Source organism: Poecilia mexicana, unplaced genomic scaffold (genome assembly GCF_051168715.1).
Source record: "Poecilia mexicana isolate PSO_F unplaced genomic scaffold, ASM5116871v1 scaffold_12, whole genome shotgun sequence".
NCBI classification, from domain to species: domain Eukaryota; kingdom Metazoa; phylum Chordata; class Actinopteri; order Cyprinodontiformes; family Poeciliidae; genus Poecilia; species Poecilia mexicana.
Genome location: NW_028263381.1, coordinates 26,679,406 through 26,687,819, shown reverse-complemented (window position 1 = coordinate 26,687,819; position 8,414 = coordinate 26,679,406).

Sequence of the window (8,414 nt, the reverse complement as noted above, 5' to 3'; positions counted from 1 at the left end):
TGAGCTGTGATTGGAGGATCCACTGCGCTGTGATTGGAGGATCCGCTGCGCTGTGATTGGAGGATCTGCTGTGCTGTGATTGGCTGTGATTGGAGGATTTGCTGAGCTGTGATTGGAGGATCCGCTGCGCTGTGATTGGAGGATCCGCTGCGCTGTGATTGGCTGTGATTGGAGGATTTGCTGAGCTGTGATTGGAGGATCCGCTGCGCTGTGATTGGAGGATCCGCTGCGCTGTGATTGGCTGAGGGGGTTAAATGAACCGGAGTTGCTGGAACGAACCCAAAGCCTGACCTTTGTTGGTTTCTCCTGGCTTCGTTAAGCAGACTAACAAGAGGCGCCGACTGACACTTCTCCGCTTAATGAGAAGAATCTCAACAACAGAGTCTGAGTTGTTATCCTGGCAGTCAGCGGGGTCGATGCTCTGCACATTTCACTGAAACTACATTTATTTACTGTTTTCTGCCCTGCAGGCGGCTCAGGATGAATCTTTACTGGTAATATTTGTTTGTAGGTTGAATGAAATCAGTTCCTGAGATCTGAGCAGAACTAATGCTGCTCTGGATGAACTTGGGTTGAAAAATTAATTACTATAAACGAGCTCTTGTAAATGAGTTTTGTCTTATTTCAGGTGCATTAAGATATCTGTACTAAAAACTAGACCAAAATACTTGGTAGGATTTTGAGGTTTTGCAGTGTAAATTAACGCACATCTTTATTTTTGCTGTTTAACTTTGACTTTTGCAACCAGCTCCATCTTCACGCTGTTTGAGATCAAAGACAGCAAAGTTAAATAAAGTGTGTTTTTTATGGAGGAACATGTTTAATATCAGCTGCAGCACCAGGGAGCCTCTTCAATAAGAGCCGGCATGTTGGCGCGTGTCGGCCTTCACAACGCAGCCTTTTAATTTCCCGTCCGATATTAATATCCGCTCTCAGACGAGCGCGCGTACAGCCTCATTGCCAGGTTTCATTATCTGCCCTCCGGCTGCTCTGCAGATCCGCGCTGCTGATGAAAACACAAGCGGAGAAAATAATCCGACCCGAGAGCAGGAAAAACACTAAAAGATGCCGAAGATTTGACTCCTTCGAACAGAGACGTCCAGTCAGAGCTGCAGCAGGTGGGTCTCCACTGAAACCGTCATTTATGAAGAGATTAAAAAGACGCTTCACTTCAAGTCTCCGTCATGTGACTTAAATTTAAACAGTTACGTGTTAAACACAGACTGAACAAACCTTTAGTCTACAAAATATCTAGTCAGCTTTTTATCCATGTTCAAACGGAAATATTCTCTTTTTTAACATTTTTTAAACTAACACTGAGTTCAGTCAGGATTTAAACGGCAGCAGGATGACGGCTGCTGCCATCGATCGACATGTTGGTCTAAGTTATGTGAGCTGCTTCTTCAATTCCTATCAGGTAGCAGGACGGATTTATTTCTGCTCCTTGTATTTTCCAGAACCACACTGGTGTCGCTCAGCTGCAGACGGAGAAGCCAAAGACTGAAAACATGAGAGTCTTAAAGTGATAAAACTTCCTCCGGCTGAGGCTGCGTTTGCTCAGCAGGACTCCAGGATCAGTTACAACTTATTGCTGAAATCTGATGTTTGGCAGCCGCAGTCAGATTCTGTGTGAAGAAGAAGAACGCAGCCGTCACCCGGCAGCTCCGATACGGCAGTAAAGATGGCCGCCGTTTATGCATCAGATTACTTTTTGTGCTTTTAGGGGTATTTTCAGTACGTTGTGCTTTTTGCTTTTACTTGAATAATTTTATTGTGAAACAAAAAATGTCTGAATGAAAAACAAACATGTTTTAACCAAACATGTTAAAAAGTTTTCTAAAACTCACCAGACTCAGACCTGGAGTTTCTGATGAGGTTTAAAAAGTTTTTTATTGAAATAAAATGATTTGGAAACATTTTATTTTGCCCGATTTTGTTACTTATATGAATTATTGTCATTTTGGTCCTTAAAATACCAACATTTCAACTTCATATTTTGGTCCATCTAAGTATGTAATTTCTAAATATTAAATGATTAATAATTTGATCAGTACTGGAGTAAACTTTTTACCAAATATGTTTTCACTCTCGAGTCATTTCTTGGATGGATACTTTTTACTTAACTTGAGTAAATATTCCTCTGGTTTCCTCTGGTGCAGAATTATGATGCATATTTATATCAACGACATAAAAGTCATGTAAAGTGTGACGTGACCGTTCTGATTACAAACGCTTCATATCTCATTTATCACTATTTTCTTTTTGAGTCTAAGATTGCACATTGCCTTTGTAGCTGATCTGCCACCACGAAGCAGAACTGTAATTCTTTTTCTGAAGCTTCAGAAACTTGACGGCATCCTCCAAAAGTTAGCACAGTTAGCCGCTCAGCTTTGTGTTGACCTTCCTGCGCATAAAGACTCATCCAAAAAGATGAGGTCACTCAGTAAGGAAGATAAGAAGAACGATACTGAAAGTATTTATTTTACTGGTTTTCAGAAACATGAAGGATCCCGGACAAGCCCCCAAAAATTACAAGTGAACTAGTACAGAGGCAGGAGAAACAAAAAACACTGTCCAGATTTCAGTAAATGAGACGAGAACAAAAAAAAAAAATTAAAGTGTCTAAGAACAAACCAGAAATCTCAGTGCGGTTGGAGGAACGCCTCTGTCAAACGGTGATGCAAAGAACACAAACTGTTGAAGTCAGACATGTTTGTTTCTCTTAAATTGTAACTCTTTTTGTTAAATTAGCAGCAGACGGTGTTGTAAGACTTATTCCAGTTTTAAAGCTCTGAGAGTAACATTTGATTTTCTTTTTCTTTGTACAAACGTTTGGGTATAAAAAGGAAGAGGTTTTTATTCCTTGAGAAAGGGACTTTTGTTCCTTCTAAGGGTAAATCGTCAGCCTGACCTCCAGCTTGACTGACAGAAGTTGTGCTAGTCTGGGCTGCTGCCTGATGATTAACATGCTATCAGCTGCATTGTGCTCTAATTGGTTCCTTTTGGAGAGCGCTCAGCGTGGGATAAAGAAAGCTCTGTTGCTGGAACAAAGACACAGATGAACACACAGATCCATGGCCGCACAACAGAGACGTGGTGTTTCGTCTGCAGCGGTTCAGGCTGATAACCGGTAATTAGGTACCTGTGTGGAGGTGCTGATCAGCTGATCAGGAGCCGAAGGTCTGGATGGACTCGCTGATGGTCGCAGGGACGGAGACGGAAACCAGGCGGTCGCGTCTTCAGATGTTCAGAGTTTGTTTTTCAGTGGCTGCCATTTCTGAAGTTATGCAATCTGAAATTAACAGCAATAATTTTGGCTATTTACCCTGTAAAAATAGTTTCTCAGTCATTTTCTCACCATTTTATTCATTTCTAAATGTCAGTTTTAAACTTAAAATGTTATTAGCTTGCTAAATATTTAGCTATATAAATATTTGGTGAGCAAGTTATTTAGCTCCAAACTAAATGTTAGCTTGGGTAACATAACCTAACCCTAAACTAATTGTTTAGTTTACAAGCTAAATATTTAGCTAGCTAAGCTAATATTTACCTTGAAGCTAAATCTTTACTTGACAAGTTAAATATTTAACAGATTTTTTTATTTTGTATTTCTTTTTTTGGTCAACATGAGGACATGTTTACGACAAATCGGATTTCTAACAAATATTTAGTTTGAAGTCCAAATAAAGCTAATTATTTTTATCAATAATGAGGGAATATAACTTGATCAGCAAAATTAAAAAGCCAACTTGACTCATTTTATTTTAAACATAATTTGATGAGAATCAGAGCTACAAATGACAAAGTAAATTTGAAAAAAAAAAAAATTAAGTGAAAAAAATAACCCCATATAAACCCAGATATTATGGGATGAACCATCTGGGTTATGTATCTTCATATATGGACATTTTAAAGTGAGTTTTTCCATTATTTTTACTCAGCCCTCCAGTGTAAACTCGCTGCAGTTCCCTCAGTGACCAGAGGGGGCAGTGCAGCTCAGCTAATGTCCCAGCAGCTGCCTGCTCTGCCAGCCTGGAGCTCCGTCGGTGCGGCTCCGTTCCCGTCGGTCCGGCTCCGGGCTTTCCTTCCCGCCGCTTTAGATCAATGGCTCCAGGCTCTGTCAGGCTCGCTCGCCCCGCTCTCTCTCCAGCTGGATGTGTCTGAAGGAAAGAGAGAGGGTCTTCCTCCCTCCTCCTCTTCCTCTCCTGGCGACCCGCTCCGTCGGTCCTGGCCGGCAGACGGAGCAGACCTCCGGGAAGGCAGCGCGGACCGGATCGCGGCGCTGATCTGGAATGATGGAGACTCTGCCCTCTTAGTTTCTGGAACTTCCTCTCCCTCTGAAATAGCGCAGGAAAACTGATTCCTCTGCTGGAATTTTATCCTTTATTTCTTTTCTTTTTTTTTTTGGGAGGAGATCAGAGGGTTTTTTTTTTTTGCCTCCTGTTTCTCCTCCAGTCTCTTTTTCTTCATGGTTTCCACCTGACAGCTGGATTCTGCAGGATTTTTGGGAGAAAGTGAGTGGGATTGTGGGGCGAATCGTGTGGATTCTGCAGGATTTGGGAGCGTTTCTCCTGAACTCAGAGGGACTGGAGCTGGGCAGCATGGAGCCGGGCGCGCAGGGATGTACTGGGGATGTTTGGAGGCTGCTGAGGATGAGGAGGGTCTACCTGCTGCTGCTCTGCTGGCTGCTGGGAGCGCACAGCTCAGCCCAGGGTGAGGAACCCCCCCACCGTGTGTGTGTGTGTGTGTGTGTGTGTGTGTGTGTGTGTGTGTGTGTGTGTGTGTGTGTGTGTGTGAGAGGAGCCGAGGTCCGACTGGTTCTGCGTGTGGGTTTATTCCTGGATGTTCGGCTCCTGCTGGTTGCTGTTGCTGTTTTTCAGCCTGACAGGTTGGTGTCAAACAGCCGGTGCTGGTTCTGACCGGGTCGGCCTGTTTGGACCACGCGTGCTGATCCGTCTGTTGTTCAGCAGCTCTGATCTGAGTCCTGGTTCTGTCCAGGTGGGGATCGGGTGAAGTGGCGCCCAGCGTGGCGCCGTCCATTTTACCAACCGGCTCAGGAGATGCTCTGATTGTTTTGCTGTTTTTTCTGCATAATCTCTCATCCAATCTGGATTAAAACTCCTAATTTCCAGGAATGTGGTCGTTTCTCCGCCCGTCTTTGGGCTCTGGGTTTTACCTTCTGCTCCACCTGTGGATGACGGCGTCGACGGTTTTATTTAAAACATTGTGGCCTCTAGGATTTACATGTTACCAGTGGAGAACACGCTGCCGCTAACAGCGGAGCTAACGTTGAGCGTAACACTTTAGCTAACTCTGAAAGCATTTAGCGCACTTAGCTTCTGATCTAATTTCACCAAATAAATTCTGAAATCTAATTTACTTGGTTGTTCAGTAAACTTTCAGTTGAATAAAGTTTGACATTTGAGTTGAAGTTTTACTTATGACTGTTACCAAAACACGTAGCAAGACGTTTATATTTATGCTCTTATTTTGAAGTGGCTGAACTTTAAGCAATGCATGTTTTTATCCAGATAACTTTTAGAATGAAAAACATGCAAAAATTAAACAAAACAGACAGTAAAGAACAAGATTTTAACATTTAGTAATTATAGAACATGATGTCAAATTTACACTGCAAAAACACAAATTCTTGTTTTAAGTAAATAAATCCTTAATATGGATAAAACGTTTTAGTTCCACTGGCAGATTATTTCACTCATAACATGGAAGAAAATCACATGAAACCTGTTGAAAAGATTCTTGTAAGTTAGTTTTGTTTTTGTCTTATTTTAAGTGTAATATTTGTGCTAGAAACTAGACCAGAAATGGTTGGTGAGATTTTCTGTTTTTGAAGTGTAAATTGGTGCTCCAGAGCTGCAGTATTTCAAGAGCAGATATGATTTGGATTTAAGTTAGCACCTTAGCATTAGCATCTACTAAATGCTATGTATATATAGGACCTTAGCATTAGCATCTACTAAATGCTATGTATATATAGCACCTTAGCATTAGCATCTACTAAATGCTATGTATATATAGCACCTTAGCATTAGCATCTACTAAATGCTATGTATATATAGCACCTTAGCATTAGCATCTACTAAATGCTATGTATATATAGCACCTTAGCATTAGCATCTACTAAATGCTATGTGTATATATAGCACCTTAGCATTAGCATCTACTAAATGCTATGTATATATAGCACCTTAGCATTAGCATCTACTAAATGCTATGTGTATATATAGCACCTTAGCATTAGCAGTGCCTACGGTTCATGATTAGCGCTTTAGCTTAGCTATTCCATCCAATGTGTTAAATATTAAATAAAAATGTAAGTATAAGTGATATAAAATGCATTAAAATATATATGTGATATTGTAAGTCATTTATAACTAACTATAAAAATAAGTACATAAAATAATAAACACTATATAGAAATATGTTGATCTATGAATGAGTCCAGAGAAAACTTGCATTTAAAGACAGTTTTATAGAGCTTAGTTTTACATGTTTGGAGTAAATATCTGCGTATTTGGTGTTTATTGTAGGTAGAAGTGAAAATGAAATGGCTCTTTGTACCAGCAGGTCGTTAAGTTTCCACTCCGTTCTGCTGCTGCTTGCTGCTCCTGTGGAGCTGAAACCACTTCAGATTTGGCATCAGTGGAATATCTATAAACACGAGTTCATAATGGAGGAATATTGTTTCCAATGATTGAAGAACCAGATCTGAGTTCAGCCGTTCTCTGGACCTCCTGCTGTCAATGAGCAGCATTCAGAGCCTTTAATTAGGCTAATTGATGGTGAGAGGGATGCAGCTGCTGAGCTGCTGCCGCTGCCGCAGCTACCGCTGCTGCCGCTGCTGGAGCTGCCGCTGCTGGAGCTGCTGCTGCTGGAGCTGCTGCTGCTGCTGCTGCTGCTGCATCATTTCTGTGACCCGCTGCGTGTTGGTGCTGCAGAGTTCCTGAGCAGAAATGATGAGACGTTTTTGTTGGCTGTTTCTCTTTTTTCAGATTCTTTTCAGGTTTTTTTAGCTAACGATTATTTTAGTAATCGATTAATCTATTCTGACGATTAATCAGATTTAAAAACGACACATTCTACAAATTTTTAATTTAACCTCTTGTTTAACATGTCAGAATATATGAATAATAAATCAGTTCCTTTTCTGAATAAGAAAATCAATATTTTACTGACTAAATACAACATTTTAGTGAATCTGAAACTTTGAGGATTTTGACGAAAACATATTTATAGACAGGTTCCATTTTCTTTAACATTTTTATATGTTTTGTACAGTTTTGTCTTAATTTTGCTCTGAATATGATGCAATTTCAGTCTATCAAGTCCAGTAAACAGTCGATTACTAAATTAGTTCATATTTCAATAATCAATTAATCACGATTAATCGATTAGTGATTCCAGCCCTGTTAATAACAGGTTCTCAACTAAGTTACCCAAAGGCCTTTTATAATAAATTGATTCAGAACAGAAATATCATCTGGAGCTTATTTTAGGAATCAACTAATCGATTATTCTTATGATTAATTGATTAATTGGATAAAAATGACCCAGTTCCTTTTTAAATAAGGAAACAAACATATTTGCTTAAAATGCAGTGACAGCATCCCTTTAGTGAACGATTAATCGTTTGAAGCAAAGGATTCATCTTCAGCTGAAAGTATTTCTAAGATCAACATGATGTTAAATTAAAAACCATGAAAGTTTTCCAACAGTTTAATTTATTTATGCAGGTTTTAGTAGAGAAAATCAAATGTTTTAATCTGCTTCATCATCGGTTTTGGTCTTCAGTTCTTCCTCAACTCGACTGAATCTGTTTGGTTAGTAAATGATCAAATCAAATCTCTTCCATTTAAAATGTTTTCCTCGCTGGTTTTGGATGCTTTGATAAATGCTGGTGGTTTAAATCTGGTGACCCTGGGTGATTATTAATTGGCGCTGGCAGCCTCTCCTTACCGTCGATTCTGTAATTATAATCACTGCTCTCTGACTTTATCTCTTCCAACAGTCTGCTTCCTTCTGGGAGTTTCTCCACTGCTGATTCAACCGTTTAAACCAATAAAAGCAGATTTTACAGTGCACCTTCAAATGTTTCTCAGTCAAAATGAAACATTTCCAAAGCTCTTTGCATCGTCCTGCTGGTTTCATCACCAAGTAAAGAGAATGAATGGATAAAAATGTCCAGCAGAAAAGAGTTTTCCAGGCTGCAGGTCGTCTTCTGTCCTGGACGCTGCAGCCAAACGATGATGTATGTTGAGGTGGATGGAGTGAACGAGAGGTGAATGCATCATGTTTGTTGCTGCTGTTTCCTGTTATTAGATTATTCCCACTGAGCTTTAACCTCAATGATTCATCATTAAACGCTGATCTGTCTGCAGCGCCTCTGGAACCGG